The sequence below is a fragment of the Scylla paramamosain genome, chromosome 12 (assembly GCF_035594125.1).
Source record: "Scylla paramamosain isolate STU-SP2022 chromosome 12, ASM3559412v1, whole genome shotgun sequence".
In the NCBI taxonomy this organism is placed as follows: Eukaryota; Metazoa; Arthropoda; class Malacostraca; order Decapoda; family Portunidae; genus Scylla; species Scylla paramamosain.
The window spans coordinates 24028668-24048492 of NC_087162.1; the positions used below are offsets into that span (position 1 = coordinate 24028668).

The 19825-nt window shown below is 42.8% G+C and overlaps 1 long non-coding RNA gene across 2 annotated transcripts in view; it reads left to right on the plus strand.

Moving 5' to 3' along the window:
* The first annotated feature begins 812 nt into the window (after window positions 1-812).
* Window positions 813-19825, plus strand: part of LOC135105920 (uncharacterized) — a 145090-nt gene continuing 126077 nt past the window's right edge. Inside the window, exon 1 of one of the 2 annotated variants that reach the window (XR_010271058.1) lies at window positions 813-1060. This is a non-coding gene — a long non-coding RNA (uncharacterized LOC135105920). The remainder of the gene's footprint in view (window positions 1061-19825) is intronic. The other variant, XR_010271056.1, reaches the window with a different exon arrangement.

A 19825-nucleotide genomic window follows, 5' to 3' on the forward strand; every position in this document is an offset into this window, starting at 1 on the left:
TTTCATTTAAATCCTGAATCCTGGGGTTGTATTTTTTTTTTTCGTTATTATTATATTTTTCCAAGGGTGTTTTCGTGATTCCAGGGATATGTTAACTTTTTCACTGCTTTGGTTACCTGTTGTTAGCATCCAGGGCACTGTGAAAGATGTATGCAGGGACACACGAAGGGGTAAAGAGAACAGGAGCGCGATTTTGTTTCCTATGCGTAATAAAAGGTGATGTCTCTAGAAATATATGAAGGAAAAAATGTTTTGCATTGATACACGGAGAAGGAGTAAAGAGAATTGTCGCTTAATTTAGTTTCCCGGTTTACATGTTAATTTGAGAAACGAGTAGGAAAAATGAAAAAAAAAAGAGAAAAAAAAATGTCTCTAGAAAGATGTGAGGGAGCTGGAGGAGATTTGTGTAGCAGTGAGCGAAAGAGTTAGCAAGATTCTGCATCAACATTTGAAAAAAAAAAAAAAAAAAAAATCGATGACCAATTAATGACGTCACAAGGGAACAAGCGATACTAACTAAATAACAGAGAACACAAATCATCTACGTTGTTGTCTGGTATATCTGATGGGCAAATAAACACATTCTATAAGGGTTCATATCTCTGGTAAACATTACGCAGGAATGATCCAGTATATAAACAAGGAAAGAAAGACACTCGCTTGACCTACGCCTCTGTTATCTGGTATCGTACGTCAACACCACAAGTGAGATCATACATATACAAATATATTTCTAAAGGTCAATGGTGATGTAAAATATCATGCATGAAGGAGGAAACATACGGATAAATAAGTACATAAAACAAAAGAAAGACGCTCGCTTGACTCCGAGGAAGCGGAAAGAAAACGAGGGATGTGGGCGTGAGGAGTGTGTGAGTGTGTGTGTGTGTGTGTGTGTCAAGCTGTATCTCGCGTATTTCATCTTTCTGAGCAACTACTGGAGGCGCAGTGGAGCACGAGGAAACTATTACACTTCAGAGAACCTGTGTGACGGACGAGACTGAAGGAGGAGGCCAGTGGGAGGAGGAAACGAGGATAACTTGGTCGTCGCGGAGTCAAGGTGAGGTAACCAAGTCGCAGTTTGTTACAGCCCTGGTTGTTTTCATAATTTTACGAATATCTTGTCTTGATTTGATGTTATTATTGTTTACTGGAGAGGGGTGAGTGGAAGATAATCTTAGGGATGTTTCGTACTCGTGGTGTTGATGTTCAGTAATGGGGAGAAGGAATAGTTAGCAGTGAACAAGTGTTTATCCTCATTACCTCAGTTCCTCGTATGATTCTATATTTTCATGCACATTTCCGTTAATTTAATGAACTGACGTGCTGAATGGGATGACACGGGTAGAATAAAGCAAAAGGATGTTATAAAAAGTCGTTGTGTTTGCTAAATAACACAAACACTGGAAAGACAATGATAAATAGCTTTCGCCTTGCCATCAGTCTGTCACATATTATATTCCATTTATATATGCTGTAATTTGATGCTTTAATATGTTGATCGGGGAGGAATGGGTGGAGAATGGTTGTGGGATGTTGTATAATCTCTGCTTACGTATTAAGTAATGCAGATAAAGTTAAATCAGCAGTAAACAGAGGTATGTTGCGCTAACCGCTGCCTGCCTCTCAGCCCCGCCTCCCTCCCTTCATCGCTGCGACGTGGTTGGCAGGGAGGCTTGACTATGAGACAAGTAGTTTGCGATAGAAATTAAAGGTTTTTGGGGGTGGTGGTGAGGGTAGTGCTTTCGTTGTTGTTGTTGTTGTTGTTGTTGTTGTTGTTGTTGTTATTGCTGATGTTGTTATTTAGGGGAGCGGTGATTCAGTGATCTTAATGAGCCTTATAAAGAAAGGTGTAATCACTCGTTTCACTCCATTAATCACCGGGAAGTTGGTGGTTGAAACGCAAACTATCATTATCTAATCCTACAGTGGTGTGTGCTGTTACGTTTCATTGTTTTATCTGTGAGTGACGGTGTGACATAAGGCGACCTGCCCCAACCTGCTTTGCTTCACTCGGGTCGGTAAGATTCACAGAGAGAGTCAGTCCCGTATTCAGAAACGTTTTGCTCTCTCACCATGACTCGAATCATAAGCTGTTTCCTGTTTACCTAAATTGTTTTCGTCATTGGCATCGGGTACGTGGAAAGAGAGGAGACAACGTTGAAAATACCACGTCAGTTTCTTTACTTCCTCGTACTTATCCGGGAGTCAAAACGGCTTTCCATTTACTCCTGTCATCATTTACATGGAATACGTGAGAGAGCAAGAACGTTGGAAAAAAAAAAAAAAATCAAACTTAATCGAACACGTGGTAATAGTCAGTCATGCATAATCTTTTGCATTTCTTTTATACTTTTCTCTCGAGAGCGTCACGATATCACGAAGGCAAGGCAGAAGGCTGATGAAGCTTCTCTTGTTCAGGCTTTTCGAGTTCAGTCTCACCCATTTTCAGTCTTATCAAATTACTTATCTATCTACTTATCTACTTATCCAGTTAAAAAAGTTTACCCTTCGTTCAGTGTGGTTCTGTAGTTTAGGATGATCTATTTCGAGCTTATCAGTTTCAAGCGTAACTAATTCACGTTTATCTAATCTAGTTCCAGTTCAGAAGTTTACTCTTCGTTCAAGATTCTGTAGTTTAGGATTATCTGATTCAAACTAACCAATTTCAAGCTCACCACGTTCAAGCTTACCTAATTCACGCTTATCCGGTTCAAGTTCTACCATATATAGTTAAAATTCGCTGACTTTTATCATCAAGTTTAATCTTATCTAATCCAAGCTTACCTGATTTAAGGTTATCTAGTTGAAATGTGTCTCGTTCATGCTTACCTAGTCCAAAATGTGAATTCAAGCCTTTAATGCAGGCTTTAAGAACATGCGTAGATAAACGGGCGGGAGATCATGTGTAACTAAATGGAAAATCAGGCTGTAAATGCGGAACTAGACTGAGCACCAAAATTATACGAAAGAAAAAAAAGTAAGACGTAAAAGCTGTAAAAAAAAGTAACTAAAGTGAAGAAGAAGAAGAAGAAGAAGTAAAAAGAAGACATTAGCGGATTCAATAAAGGTATAACTAGACGCAAAAATCAAACTGAATAAGAAAGAATAAAAGCAGCAGAGCGCCATATCACAACCCAAACAACTCTAAAAAAAAACAAAAAAAAAAAACAACGAACTAACGAACTTAACAAACCCAAATAAAAAAAAAAAAAATACAGACAAAACACGTAGAAGTACAACTAAAGACATCAAAGCAAACACACACACACACACACTTTTAAACCCTCCACTACATAAACTTAACCCTTACAATGTCCCTCAAATAGAGACCTTCGCCATGAGTGCCGGACAAAGGCCCTAAATTCACTTAACAGAACAGTACTGCAGGCGGGTCCTCCTGGCGGGCAAATAAGAGTGACACGTTTATAGGGTGTTTAAACTTTGCGATCCCCTTAAGTCACAGTAATTGATATTTATGCGTGGAGATCCAGTGACGCTTGCTGGTAATTTAGTGATCCCGTTGATGAGGCGTGAGTCTTGCAAGGGAAAAGAAGGGTCAAAGAGGTCATGGGTGAGATAGGCGAGGTCACGATTCACGTATTGGGGGTTGAGAGAGAGAGAGAGAGAGAGAGAGAGAGAGAGAGAGAGAGAGAGAGAGAGAGAGAGAGAGAGAGAGAGGCTGACTGAAATGACCACTTAGATTGCAATACATTACTTTTTCGAGCAGTGAGCGAAGGCTGAGAGGAGCGACAGGATTAAACTTATCATGGTCTTGTAATTTCATACTTGAATTCTCTTCGTCTCGGTCAGTCATTCAGCCTCCCTGTGTGTGTGTGTGTGTGTGTGTGTGTGTGTGTCAGTCACTGTGCTATACCAAAATAACATTAGACGTTTTTCTTTGCCCCACTTCTGCGCCTGTGTGTATCTGCGTGTGTCTGTGTGTTTGTCGCCAGTGTTATGTAATAATGGCTTGGTTCAGAGGCCCACCCACTCCCTCACCCACTCCACCACCCACTCCTCCACCCAGGCTCATTGCGTCACCAATCACCGGCTCCCCAAGCACCACTTGTATTAAGCTTTACACCGCTATTGTTTAACACGCCCAGGTAAACGTCACTGAGATATACCTGTGTTGCCAGAGACACCTGCGCGAGGAGGCTGCCGCTGACCACTTCCGAGGGGTACTAGAGGAGGAGGAGGAGGAGGAGGAGGAGGAGGAGGGGGGACACCAGACTAACTTTTGTCTTTCGTGATTCAGATAAAAAAGATATTCCGTTGATCATGCAAGAAACTGATGACTGATCGCCTCGTCATGTTGGATTTAGCGGAATAATTATATTTTTGTTGTTTCTTGTGCCTTCGTGGCCTTGTTGGGGTAGGGGTTTGGTGAAGGTGGGTGGAAGGGGGAGGTGGAATCCAGAGGCAGAGTGTGATGACTGATAAACAGATTGATTGATAGACTAGTAGATATATAGACTGAATGAGTATTGCACTGTGGTCTAGTTGCGGGTGGTTGGGGTAAAGGAGGGAGGGAAGGAAGGAAGATTGGGAGAAGGGAAATTTACAAAGTATTAACAGATAGATAGATCCACAGATAGACACAGGGATACATACGTAGACAGACGAACAAATACATAGAAAAATAGAGACAGAGAGTTAGATAGGTAAACATTGATTAACAGATAGAGAAACGCATTCATAGACTGAGAGATGGATTTAATAGACCATAACATCCTTAAAAAAAAAAAAAAGTGAATATTGCCTACTTTCAATTAGTAGAAACAGAAAACACTCTACAGGAGGCCTTCCCCTTTACCCTTTATTATTTTGCAGATTCACACGACTAACAGTTACTTGGGGCGTGGGAGGTCGTGGGAGGTGAGACGCAAGGGGAGAGAAGTGAGATGGAAGTTTGCAAAGGCTCTGTCTCTCTTTCTCCCTCTCTCTCTCTCTCTCTGCACCATTCCTCACTTCAAGGTTTGGTACACATATCGTCGCTAATAAATGTTTCGCTTTTACGTGTGTGTGTGTGGGTGTGTGTGTGTGTGTGTGTGTGTGTGTACAGGTGACTGCGTGGGTGGCTGAAGTCAGGCAGATATATGGGTGTAATTCTATATCTCAATCACGATTCAGTAGTTTTAGGTTTCACGTCCTTGTGTGTGTGTGTGTGTGTGTGTGTGTGTGACTCTACAGTAATCTGCGCATGGAAACTGAAAGAACATGCACTAGGAAAAAAAAAAAGTATAAAAATGAGAATAATAGAAAATAGAGGGGGAAAGCTAAGAAGAGACATAGAGGAAAAATAGAAAAAAAGTGAGGAGAAAAGAAAGGGAAATTTCTATGTAGGAAAAAAATGGAAGAGGAAATGAGATGAGGGATGATAGTGAAGGAAAGGAGTGAAGTGAAGGGAAAAAGAGAGAGAGGAAGATGTAGAGAATTAAGAACTTAGAGGAGGAGAGAAAAGTTGAAAAAAAAGGAGAAAACAAAGGGAGAAAAGAAGAGAGCCAGTGAGAAAGAGAATGTAAGGGAACCGAAGGAAAGAGAAGAGACTGATGAAAGTGAGGGCTGAAAGAAAGGAAGGAAAAGAAAAAGAAGAAAAGGAGATACTGACGGAAGAAGATCACGAAGGAAAGTAAAAGAGAGAAGAGAAGAATTTAAAGAAACGGTTTAGAGACGTGAAAGGGGAAAAAAAGAAGAATGTAGGGGAATGAGAGAAGTAAAAGAAATAGGAGAAAAGGGGATAGATACGGAAAGGAGGAGGAAGCGAAGAAGGGAAGTTAATGAGAGAGAAGAGGAGGATGTAAAAAGAATGGGAGACGGTCTGGAGAAGTGAAGGGGAGAACAACTGGATGTAGGGGAGTGAGAGAAGAGAGTACGGAAGGTTAATAGGGAAGGGAAGGGTTAGCGTGGAAATTTACACGCACTAGTGACGTAAACGTGCACTCGGAGGCTGTAAAATCAATTAGGAAGGGCGGCTAACTTGTAAACGATCACCATCACTCACCATCACCACCATTAAAACCTCCGCCACCACCATCACTGCTGCTACTACTACTATTACCACTGCCATTATCACTGTAACCACTAGCACTGTCACCATCACCACTACTACTGCTACTAGCACCACTACTGTTATTACTACCACTATCACTGTCATTATCAGCACTATTACAACCACCACCACAAACACTACTGCTACTACTACTACTACTACTACTACTACTACTACTACTACTACTACTACTACTACTAACACTACCACTGCAACTATCAACACCACTACCAGTATACCACCACCGCCACCACCACCGACGATCAGGCCTTGGGTTTCGTGGTGGTGGTGGTGGTGGTGGTGGTGGTGGCGTGGGTGGAAAAATTCGCTCGGTATTGTATTTAAACACTTTTATTTAGTGGTGCATTGTCACGGGGAATGATTACGGGCACACCGAGGCGAGACTGAGAGAAGTGCAAGGTTGGGCTGAAAAATATGGTGGACTTTTGATTTTGTTTTTTTTTATTTTTGTCTAGTTATTTTTGGTTCATGTATCACGTTTTTTTCCAGTTTTGATGAAAAAATGAGAGAGAGAGAGAGAGAGAGAGAGAGAGAGAGAGAGAGAGAGAGAGAGAGAGAGAGAGAGAGAGAGAGAGAGAGAGAGAGAGACGGACAGACAGACAGACAGACAGACAGACAGACAGACAGACAGACAGAGACACCAGCCTTTTGTATAATTTCTATTCCCGCTCATTTTAAATTTGGCCCCTATTTACAAACACTGCTGTCTTACCACGATTATTTTCCACAAAGATGATTAAACGTGTTCTCAAGAGCGTTTCTCCTGTTAATAATGTAGAAATCATGTTAATCTGCTAGTAGAACCATAAAAATACCTTAAAAAATCCGCGTCACTTCAGCTAGAGCCTTTGAAAGTAGTGAAGATGCGGCGCAGAAGTGCAGTAGAATATGGTCCTTGCTGTGGTTTGAGGAGATTCTTGTTTCCCGGCACGATCTCCGTTAAAGGAAGCCTCATCACGGCGTCAGAGGCATGGGAAGATTAGGGAAGGTTAAGGAAGGTTAGGCAAGAATGTGATAATGGTGAGGCGCGCAAGAAAGCTTAAGGGAATGGGGAAAGAGTTAAGTGCATGAAGGAAAAAGATAAAATAGAGGAAAACCTTGATGTAATGTATATGTACGTACGTAGGTAGGTAATTTTCTTCCATCTTTGCTGTTTTTGTCTTTCGTTCTCTATCTTCTGTTTCTTTCTCGTATGTTCCTTTTCTTTTCTTTTATCTTCTGTAATTTTCTTTTTTTTTTCTTCTTCTACCTCCTCACTGCTTTCTTCTATACCCTCCTCTTCCACCCCTTATTTCTATGATCCTCCTCCTCCTCCTCCTCCTCCTCCTCCTCCTCCTCCTCCTCCTCCGCAGCCGTGGGAATCAATATTAGGTAAACACGCAGCGCCACGCACGCAGACATTACCGAGCACCATCGATAATTCCAAGCACCGTGATTAAAACCAGAAAAGAGAGATAGAAAAAAAAAAAAAAACCGATAGGATATTTCACTTCATGAGTTTTACCGTGTTCGTCTGCTGGAAGAAGAGGGAGGAGAGAAGACGGAGAGAAGAGGAGGAAGAGGGAAGGGAGGGAATGTTTTTGGGGGAAGGGAAAGTGTGTGTTGCCCGATTTCCCGTGTCTTATCTCCGGTCTCGATTACGTCACTAGGTCACGTGATGCAGCGTCAGCCTGGTTGCTAACTCACGCACCACTCCTCCCCCCTCATCCTCCCTGCTTCCTCTCTCCCCATCCCCCGTGGCTCACCCCTGCTCTTGGTCCTCCAGTACGCCACCCCACCACGCCCCACCCCGCCCGCCTACCCGTTTGCTTGCCCCCCCCCCCACGCCCACCTAGCTTGACGCGGCCGAAAAGTGTCGTTTGTGTGTGTGTGTGTGTGTGTGTGTGTGTGTGTGTGTGTTGTTGTTGTTGTTGTTGTTGTTGTTTTCATTATTTTTCCTATTTTTTATGTTATGCAGGTGGTGGGTGGTGGTGATGTATGTGTGATGCTGGACGATGGTAATGATGACGTGTTTTTAATAGTGGTGGTGGTAGTGGCGGTGGTGGTGGGGGTGATGGTGGTGGTGGTGGTGGTGGTGGTGGCAAGGAGTGAGTCATACAGAGATAGTAGGGCTGGTTGTGCTCTTCGGTTTTGGTAGTAGTGGTGGTAGTGATGGTGGGTGGTGGTGGTGGTGGTGGTGGTGGTGATTGCTTCTCTGATGATGGTGGTTGCGATAGTGATAAGGATAGTAGCGGTAATGATGGTGGTTATGGTGATGGTCATAATATTGTCAGTAATGGTAGTGGTGAAGGTAATGATTGTGTTGTTGTTGTTATTGTTGTTGTTGTTGGTGGTGGTGGTAGCGGCAGTGTAATAGTAGTGGTGATAGTGGTAGTGGTGGTGGCACGTGATAGTAGTGATGGTAGTAAAAAGTGGTAGTGCTGGTGTTGATAGCAGTGGTGGTGGTGGAGGTGGTGGAGCGGCAGGTTCACGTGTGTGGTGGAGCGTAGAATGTGGTAATAATTTGCAAGGAAAGAAACATGTGTTGAAATACGTTACCACCAGAGAGAGAGAGAGAGGGAGAGAGAGAGAGAGAGAGAGAGAGGAGAGAGAGAGAGAGAGGTTATAATTAAAGGCATTATTCGCTTTCCTCCATTGTGTGGCGCTGAATTTTAAGGAATTGTAAGAAAGACGTGAGAATTCTGCCCATGAAACTGTTATTATTATTATTATTATTATTATTATTATTATTATTATTATTATTATAACAACAGCTGTAATAAAAGCTCCTCCTCCTCCTCCTCCTCCTCCTCCTCCTCCTCCTCCTCCCTACTACTACTACTACTACTACTACTACTACTACTACTACTACTACTACTACCACCACCACAATCACCATTAATACTCATATTCAGAATTTCTTATATCAAAACGCAACAAAAGAAGGAAAAATGAGAGAGAGAGAGACGAGAGAGAGAGAGAGAGAGAGAGAGAGAGAGAGAGAGGAGCGAGAGGGTGGTGGTGGTGGTGGTGTTGAGATAAATCTGGGAGGTTATTGTGAGGTTATTGAATGTTGCAGGGTCAGCATTACCCTAATTTTATGGGCGTTCACTGCAGGGGTGAGGAGGGTGGGGTGAGGGGGTAGGGTGAGGGGGAGGAGTGAGGGCGGGGTAGGGAAGGGGGTGGTGAGCGTGGGGGTCCTTCGGTGGGGGGTCCTGGGAGGTCATGGGGCTCCTGGCGGGGGATCAAAGAGTTAGCTCCCCCACCCTCTCTCTCTCTCTCTCTCTCTCTCTCTCTCTCTCTCTCTCTCTCTCTCTCTCTCTCTCTCTCTCTCTCTCTCTCATGTTCGTCATGAATTTAGCTATATTAATTCTCTCTCTCTCTCTCTCTCTCTCTCTCTCTCTCTCTCATTCTCTCTCTCTCTCTCTCTCTCTCTCTCTCTCTCTCTCTGTCTCTCTCTCATGTTCGTCATGAATTTAGCTATATTAATTCTCTCTCTCTCTCTCTCTCTCTCTCTCTCTCTCTCTTTCTCTCTCTTTCTCACATATTTATTTCGGTTCTGCTCTGTTATGTTCCTCACGAATTTAGTTTTATGCATATTTGGGTTTCATTCGCTCTCGGTCTTAGAACTCAACTTGATGCGTTAACATTCAGACACGCAGGGGTTCGAATCGTGTCTCATTTGAGCGTTCATAAAGCAATAGTTTCAGTGGGAGATTCAGATAATTGATTCAGGCGTTAACTGGCTGACTGGTTGCCTGATTGAGTGAAAATTTGGGTGCAGCGATATACAGTTTCCTTACAGGGATCCAGATTTAAGGGTTCGGGTCCTGCTTCATTCGTTGGTTCATTTTAAGGGTTTCGGGGCTTCAGGACGCTTTAGGAATTCAGGTATTCAAAAGTTCAGGTCTTGTTTCACTTGGTGGTTCATTCAGCAAGTGTTTCAGGGCTTTACAGATTCAGGGATATATGTGTTCAGATCATGTTTCATTAAGTGGTTCATTTGAAGTGTTTCAGGGTTTCAGGACGGTTTTATAACATGGTTCAGACTATAGAGAGTTACTGTTTCATTCGATGGGTTCAGGGATTCAAGAGTAGAAGAGTCACTGCTGTCTCATTAGGTGGTGATTCATGGCAGATTTCAGGACTTCCCGGATACTGTTTGAGGGTAATTTGGGAGTTTCTGCTTCATTCCCTGGTTCATTCAGGGTTCACAGGTAAGAGCTACTGTCTCATTAGGGATTCAGAGCGGGATTCAGGACACTTTGGGGATGATTGAATGATTGATTGTTTTCATTCAGTGGTTCATTCAGAAAGGCTTTGAGGACGGACAATTTAGGGATATTTTTCACTCGATAGTTCTCATTCAGCAAGGGTTTAGGAGTTTAAGGACATATTTAGGGTTTCAGAGTTTCCGGGATAATTTAGGAGTACTGTTTCACTCGATGGCTTCAGGGGTTCAAGGGTCTCACTAGGGAATTCAGAGGGGGCTTCAGGGCTTCAGGACACTTTAGGGATACTGTTTCTTTCAGTGGCTTATTCGGGAAGGGTTTCAGGGCTTCAGGACGAGTTATGGATACAGTGTAGGAATGATTTAAGGGTTCTGTTTCACTCCATGGTTCATTTAGGGGTTTCGCAGGTAGAAGTACTGTCTCATTAGGGGATTCGGAGCGGGTTTCAGGTCTTCAGGACGCTTTAGGGATTCATACCGCAACGTCGCCGTCCACGACCCGCAGCTTTAGGGCCTCATAATCCGGCACCTCGACCCAGCTGACCCGAGGCAACCCGACCCGGCAGGAACACGGGCGCTAACACGACCCCCGCAGCGCCCGCCCACCCACCCCCGCCGCGACCGCCCATCCACCCATCCGCCCATCCCGCCACCCTCTCCTCCTTCCCTTCCCCTTCCCCCCCTTCTCTTCATTTTCACTCATCACGTTTGTCTCTCTACTACTTCTTAGGATCATCTCTCTTTTCCACCCAGGATTAGTTTATGTTCTCTATCTTTTTCTTGCTTTCTTTCTTTCTTTTCTTTTTCTTCGTCGTCGTCTTCTTCGTCCTCCTCCTCCTCCTCACATTCCTCATCACCACCACCTTAACCCCCCATCCACTTCCTCCTCCTCGTCGTCTTCCTTTTGTATTCTCGTCCACCCTTGTCTTCGTCCGTACCTTCGTCCCCATCCTCCACCTTCCCCTGCCTCTTGCTCCTCGCCGCCCGTGTCCCCTCCGCCCCACACGCCTTCAGTACCACGGTCACGGGTGGGCTGTAATGGCAGAATTTACAGCTGGTGGGACTGGTTGGCGTCACTCTGAAGGCGGCGCAGCAGGAGGTGGCAGCAGGAGGAGAGGAGAAGGAGCAGGGAGGGAGGGTGGAAAGAATAGGAAAGCAGGGGAAAGACAGGAAAGGATGTGGTGGTGGTGGTGGGTTTTGTAGGATTTTATGTAGGATATCTACCTGCTTGGAGGGTGGAATAGGAGTAGGAGGAGGATAAATGGTAATAAATGAGTGGAATAGTAAATTGAAGATAGTTGGGTATAGTGATGATGAGAAGGAGGAGGAAGAGGAGGGAAACAAGAAGAGGGGAGGTGAGAGAGAGAGAGAGAGAGGAGAGAGAGAGAGAGAGAGAGAGAGAGAGAGAGAGAGAAAGAGGAGAGAGAGAGAGAGAGAGAGAGAGAGAGAGAATAGAATAGAATAAAATACAATAATAACAATAAAGGTCAGGAAATGATGATAAGCGAACATGTATACGTAAATTTAAGACTTAAATAGGCACCGTACATTATCTCTCTCTCTCTCTCTCTCTCTCTCTCTCTCTCTCTCTCTCTCTCTCTCTCTCTCTCTCTCTCTCTCTCTCTCTCTCTCTCGTCCCAGATAACATGCCGGACTATCAGGATTAGGATGAGGGCCACAGATAGCCGCCCGAGTACTGGCTTCATAAATCAGAGGCTTATGACTGATATCACCTTGACTGCGTTCCTCACCTGGGGTTCCTCGGCCGCCTGCTCCACCACCACCACCACCACCACGGCAACCCACCTCTGATATTATTTATTTATTTTGTTTTTCACCATCACCACCACTACCACCACTACCACCAGCGCCATCACTACCATTTGCATTTTGTTTATTGTTTTTGTGGCAAGGAGATTGAACAAGGACAAGTAGACAGATAAATAAATAGATAGATAAATAAATAAATTGATGAATGAAGAGGAATATAGAGATTAATTTTGTTTCGAGTGTTCAGTAGTAGTAGTAGTAACAGAAAGATAAGGAGGAGGAGGAGGAGGAGGAGGAGGAGGAGTAGGAGTAGGGGGAGGAAGAGGAGAAGGTAGTATAGTATTATCATCAATAGTAGTAAAGGAAAAAAAATAAAAATAAAAACATAAAAATATAACTGCTTCATTGTTCGCCAAGGAAAGCGTAAGTAGAAGAAAGTAAGGAATAAGAAAGAGAGAGGAAGGTGAAAAAATGAAGAGGAAGGAAGGAGACTTACTGTTCTAACGAAATTTCCCGGTGTGGTAGAAACGGGAAGAGAAAGAAGGGGCAGAGGGTAATTTGGGAAGTTTTAAGTGTAGTAGGAAGGAGAGAGAGAGAGAGAGAGAGAGAGAGAGAGAGAGAGAGAGAGAGAGAGAGAGAGAGAGAGAGAGAGAGAGAGAGAGCGCCAATTTCCTTTACCAACATTCCGTCCTTAAGATATCCCCTTTTAATAATTCCTTCCATGATGAGTTATGTAAAAGGAAAAAAATAGGTTAAGTTAGGTTAAATTAGGTTGGGTCAGATTAGGTCAAGTGTTAGGTTAGGTAAAGTTAGGTTAGGTTAAGAAAATCTACCACGAAGGAGAGAAATAAAGGTTGGTGGAAGTTTCAGAGAGAGAGAGAGAGAGAGAGAGAGAGAGAGAGAGAGAGAGAGAGAGAGAGAGAGAGAGAGAGACGGGCCGTTTGAGAGTTTCCCCAGCCCGGCAGTTTACTTTTCTTTTCTGTTCCCAGACAAAGAGTATTTAGTCCCTTCATCGCCATTTGCTGCAGGTTCTTCCCCCAAATGTCGGTATTGTTCAGCTCTTTCCTCCTTCTCTTCCTCCTCCTCCTCCTCCTCCTCCTCCTCCTCCTCCTCCTCCTTTTCCACCTCTAATTATCTTGTTTCTCTTTCTCCTTAATTCGTTTCATCTTTTTTCCTCCTTTTTTTGATGATTTTATGCTTTCTGTTGATCTGTTGTTCCTCCTCTCCCTCTTCCTCTTCATCCTCTTCCTTTCTTTTTATCTTATATCTTTCTCCTCGGTCTTCCTTTTTTTGCTTCCTCTTTATTCATCTGTATTATGGTTATTCTAGCATCTATGGTCTTTTTTCTCTTTTTTTTTTTTTAATTCTTATTTCTTTTATGAGGAAATGAGGTGTGTGTGTGTGTGTGTGTGTGTGTGTGTGTTTAGTTGTCTTGTTCCTTGCGTTTATTTATCACCACCACCCTCATCCTCACCACCACCACCACCACCACCACCACCACCACCACCATCTTCGTCAACATCTTTAGAGCTTTCACTACTTCCTCTTCCTTCATCATTATCATCACCACTTTTCCCTCCTCCTCCTCCTCCTCCTCCCCCTCCTCCTCCTCCCTTTGTTCCTTCGTCTTTACCCAACACCTATGCATTTCTCCTCTTCCCTCCTCTTCCTCCTCCTCCAGTTAGCAAGTAGGGAGGAAGGTGGGGGTGAGGGGAGGGGACGAACACGACACAGGAACAGGTTGGGGGGATCATAATGTCCCAGAGAGAGAGAGCACGAAGGGGCAGGGCTGGACAGGCGTGGTGAAAGGACCGCAGGATACAAGGGAAGGTCCTCTTATGCAGTGAAGGAGGGATGGAGTGGAGGGTGGTAAGAGAGGAGAGGAAAGGAGGTGGAATAGTGATGCGGTGTGGAGTGGAGGGTGGAGTGAGATGTAAGGAGGGAAGGGTGTGGAAGGATGTAAATTAGGAAGAGTGGAAAGTGGAGGAAAGAGAGGACGCACAAAAAGGAGGTGGAAGGGTATAGTGGAGTGGAGAGTGGAGTGAGATAGGAGAGAATTATCTGGAAAGGTTTAACATAGAAGGTGGAGGGAAGAGAAAAGGGAAGAGGAGGAAAGGACGTGGAAAGAGTGATGTGGAGAAAAGAATAGAAGTTTAAGTGACGAGAAGAGGAAAGGAGGAAAAGTGGAAGCGAAGAAGGGATGGGGGAAGGAAGGAAAGAGAGAAACAATACAAAGAAAGATAAAAAAAAAATAGAAAAGATAATAGATAGTAAAATCGAAGGGAAAGAGAAAGTGTTGAAAGAATGAAAAAAAAAATAGAGAGAGAATGGTGGAGAAAGGGAAAGAGGAAAAGGATAGAGGAAAGGTAAGGAATGGAGGAAAAGGAAATTAGAAGGGAAAAGTGAAAGGACTGGAGGAAGGGGAGGTACCCAAGTGAAGGATATTTATTTTTATTTTTCTTTTGGTTAATTTTCAGAAACCACAATATATTAAAAGTTGTGCAATGAATGAAGTGAATGCAAGACATGATCATCGGTTTTATTTCATTTCCTGGTCAGTGTCATTGCGTGCGTCACTCCAGTTATCGCTTCGTGTTACGGTTCACAATGCACTTGGATAAAAAAATGGAAAATTGATAAAAAAATACTCTTCCGTTTCTTTCCTGAGGGGCTGAAGGCTGATGTACACACAGTTTTTGAACCCTTATTTGGTATTATCATTAGTGTTTTGTGAAAAGCTTATGACTTTGTATGTATTGATGCTGCGTGGAAAGGCTAACCTCGCATTCTGCTTTGTTAAATTGGAAATACAGGAAATGGAAATTACAAGAAAAATAATTTTATCTTCGGCCACAATGTGAGTTAATGATATTTGCCTTATTTTTTTTTCTTTCTGGCTCATTCTATTAAACTTTTCCTTGTTTCTTTTTTCGATTTGGTTGGTGATGTTTTTTTTTCCCTTTTACCCGTAATGATGACAAAAACCTTGGCATACCCCCTCTCTTTACTTCCCTTCCTACCTGTCTACTTAACTCTGTCTACCTACATAGCTGTCTGTCCTCCTGTGTGTCTCCATGCAAGTACAAACCTTTTTACCTGTCTCTGTTTATAACTAGCAATTTGTCTGTCTGTCTCTCTATATGTATGCCAATATCTGTCTGTTTGCCTGGCTGTCTACTTGTCTGCTCATCTCTATCTGTTTATCTGTGTCTTTAAGCCTGTCTATCTGTCTGTCATTCTGTCTGTTTTGCCTATCTATCTATCTATCTATCTCATTTGCTTATGTATCTAGCTATGTATGTATGTATCTATCTATCTATCTATCTATCTGTTTATGTATGTATGTATGTATGTATGTATGTATGTATGTATGTATGTATCTATCTATCTATCTATATTTGTCTGTCTATCTCTTATCACTATGTCTGTCTGTTTTTTGTCTGTGTCTGTCTGTCCATCCGTCTGTCTGTGTCCGTCTGACTGTCTATTTATCTATCTATCTGTCTATCTATCTATCTGTCTTTCTGTCTGTCTATCTGTCTGTCTGTGTGTGTGTCCGCCTGTCTCCTTCCCTCCCTCACAATTGACTCTACACTAATTAACTTTTCCGGCTCTGCATCACACTGGAATTTCCCAACAAACCCTCATTATGTCGACACTTAATCGCCTCAATTTTGGCACACCATAAACGTCTCTCTCTCTCTCTCTCTCTCTCTCTCTCTCTCTCTCTCTCTCTCTCTCTCTCTCTCTCTCTCTCTCTCTCGTTCCCTCCCGCTGAGAGGAACCTGCCTTCCCTGATGAATGCTCCTCCCCTCCTTCCACCTTGTTTATTGATTATTAATTATTATAAGGCGTTCTGCTCCCGACAGTAATTGTAATGATGAATGGTTGGCCAGACACACACACCTGTACCTCACACACACACACACACACACACACACACACACACACACACACACACCTGTGTTTCTGTCATCTATAACTGTCTGTCATATGTGTGTTTAGGAAGTAGTACCTTTTCTCTCTTCGTCCTACACACACACACACACACACACACAAACACACACACACACACACCTGCACTGTTTCCTCCCACATACACACCTATATCTGCCTTTTATTTTATACCTGTCTGTCTTGTCTCTCTCTCTCTCTCTCTCTCTCTCTCTCTCTCTCTCTCTCTCTCTCTCTCTCTCTCTCTCTCTCTCTCTCTCTCTCTCTCTCTCTCTCTCTCTCTCTCTCTCACCCTAAACATACACATACACCTGAACAGCTATTCCCCACACGTGCACATTTGTTTTCTTCCTTTACACATCTGTCTTTCACACACACACACACACACACACCACGGGTCAGTTCAGAAAAGGAAAGGATAACCTGAGTGATTCACATAATCATTTGAGGCTTTTTGCACTCTCTCTCTCTCTCTCTCTCTCTCTCTCTCTCTCTCTCTCTCTCTCTCTCTCTCTCTCTCTCTCTCTCTCTCTCTCTCTCTCTCTCGACCACACGCGGGGGTGTAATTAAGGAGGAAGTGAAGCTAATGTGGACCACTTTTCGATGGAGGAGGAGGAGGAGGAAGAGGAGGAGGAGGAGGAGGAGGAGGAGGAGGAGGAGATGATGTGGTATGATGACTACTTTCTCCTTGCGACTTTTTCTTTTGATATGTGTATGTTTTTCTCCCTCTCTCCGTTTTCTTTGTATATTTTTTGTATTCTTGTTCTTTCTATGTATTTTTGTAACGTATTTATTTATTTATTATTTTTTTGGTGTATTCCTCTTTTATGTATTTTTGTGTTTTGTGTATTCCTTTTCGATCCATTGCATTTTTCTTCTCTTTTTCTTTTCTTCTCTTTTTTTGTATTCTTGTTCCATGTACGTATTTCTGTCGTGTGTGTATTCCTTCTTCGTCTTCGTTTTCTTCTTCTTTTCGCTCCTCCTCCTCCTCCTCGTCCGCCTAGTGACTTTCCTTCCCCACTCCATCATAATAGTCCCGCGCTCTGTCATCCTCTCCTTCCCCTGCACACTTCCCCTTTCCTCTCCGTTCCTTCCCCCGTTCATTATCCTTCTCCCCCGCTCTTAACACCTCGTTCCTCTCACCCTTCCCTTCAATTACCACCTCTGTTCTGCTGCTTACTCTCACTTACTCGAGTATCTTGCAGTAATCTCTATCATCATTTTTTCCCCACTGTCATCGATCTGAGAGAGAGAGAGAGAGAGAGAGAGAGAGAGAGAGAGAGAGAGAGAGAGAGAGAGAGAGAGAGAGAGAGAGAGAGAGAGAATAGTCATCTTAAATTCAAACGGCACGAAAAGTTATGTTAGACTAAAAATAACTGAAGACAAACGACAACACACACACACACACACACACACACACACACACACACACACACACACACACCAGTCGCCTCTAATTGGCCAAAGAGAAGTTGTGGCCACGACTTCGACTCCTCTTTGATTTACTGAGTGTGTGATCTTGGACTGGCCCGGGGGAGAGAGAGAGAGAGAGAGAGAGAGAGAGAGAGAGGGAGAGGGAGAGGGAGAGGGAGGCGTGCGTCGTGAGTGGCGGCTAATGAGTGGGGCATTTAAAGGGCTTAATGACCCACGTGCACCTGACCTCCTTGCCCTTTGCTACTTGACTTGTCCCGAAACGGTTCATTAGCTTGCTGATTTGACGCTTCGAAGCCGCTGATCGGTGTTGTGGTGGGGAGGAAGAGTTTATAATATATGACAGAGAGCGAGAGAGAGAGAGAGAGAGAGAGAGAGATTTTATCTATTGCATTTATTGATAACATGCTCCCTCCTTTTCCTCGTGTTGGACATTTAATTTAGAAATACAGTCAAGAAAAAGGTGTTAAAACTTATAATAAACAGACTTAGCAAGGCAGTCAAGGAAAGGTGATTCATAAATGAACTAAGGCTTTGAATATACAAATTTTAGTAGGTATCTAGTGTATGCTCATTGCCTTTTTGCCATTTTTAAGTATACTAGCTAATATATATATATACAAAGAAAAACAAAGGAAGAACAAACAACAGTAGTCACGTTAACCCTTATGAGACAGTACAAATCAACGCCAACTAGTCAAAGTGAATGAGCACACCACCAGATCTTGAAAGGCGAGGAGCGATGCTTGGTTTGGCTGCTCCATTCAACATCAAGAACGTGAACCTTCCTTGGTATTCGACTTTCTCGCTCGTAAAGTTCACAGGAGTCGAGTGTCACGGGTTCGTCTTGATGAGCGTGGCGCGTATGACTGACTGGTATTTGCAGCCAGGAAATGACGCGGCGCTGCTGTCCGGGATTAAAGTTAATGTCACTTCCTCTTGTACCTTGATGGATCGCTTTACGAAAACATTAACATTAGCTTGATTCTTCTGGTGGTATTTTCCATAGTTTTTTTTTATTTATTTTTTTATTGAACGTACTACTTTGTGTGTGTGTGTGTGTGTGTGTGTGTGTGTGTGTGTGTGTGTGTTTCGTGGTGCTGTCTTGGTTAGAAGTCGAGAAACGAGTGTTGAGTTTTGATCTAGTTCTCGTTTTGTTTTAGTTTTTTTCTTCTTTGCTTATTATTATTATTATTATTATTATTATTATTATTATTATTATTATTATTATTATTATTATCATTATTATTATTATTTTACTGCCATGTTTACTGCTTGTTGGTGGGGACGAGTGGGAGGGAACTCAGCTTGGGTCTATATCAGTCAGTTCCATGGTTTTATCATCATAATCATAAGGAGAAGAAGAAGGAACCTGCACCCACTTTCATGGTCCTCTGCTCAAACAATCTCCTTACAGAATCTGATAATTAACAGACTGACAGCTGATGAGAAGACTTGAGGTTGATAGGAAACGGTACACACAGTATGAATAAGTGCGATATATATTAGTATTATGTGGTAGCAAGTGTTAGTTACTGTGAATGGCAGGCTATGTGTTAGACGTTATTGTACATTAGTATGGATGACTAGAAATATTTTTGTATGTAAGAAGAGATCTGGCCGAGGGTAACTGAAGGATTGAAGAAGAAAAAAAGAAAAATTACGGAAGGTGCCAGTCCCTCAAGAGTATGTGCAGGCAACAGGATTATCCAGAATTATGAGGTTTTGAAATATTGTTCTTGAGAGAGTTGGAGTCATATGTATTAGTTTAGGTTAAGTTAGGGTGGCGAAGTCTGTGTACTCTATTATCGAATTATGGCGACAGCTGCTCAGACTTAGGTGTTGACAATTGTGTTTTATACGTGGCTTAAGTATTCCTTGGTATTGGGTGATTTCAACATGTCAAAGGTAGTAATCCTTCCTGAGATGGTACGTAGTGCTGTTTAATCTCCAGTGCTTGAGTTTACAGTTGTCTCGCTTAACTTGAGGTGCCGAAGTCGAGTTTGAGATTAGCCAAGAGGTCAACGAAGCTCCGTGCAGTTGGAAAAATCATACTACGAATAAAGGGTGAAAGAAAAAGTACCGGAAGAAGCACCGCGAGAAAGTGACATTGAAAAAAAACAACCGTAATGTAATCGATAATCTAAATTACCATAATTTCCTTGTACGTAGCATCTTATTTTTTATAGATTATGATTAGTGATGTTTTCTCGTTTTTATTATTATTATTATTATTTTTTTTTTTTTATCTGGTACAGTTTTATTATTTATTTATTTATTATCTTTACGAACACCCAGGTAGACAACACAGAAGGAAAGATCCCACGCATAGATAGTATACGATAGAATAATAATAATGATGATGATGATGATAATAATAATAA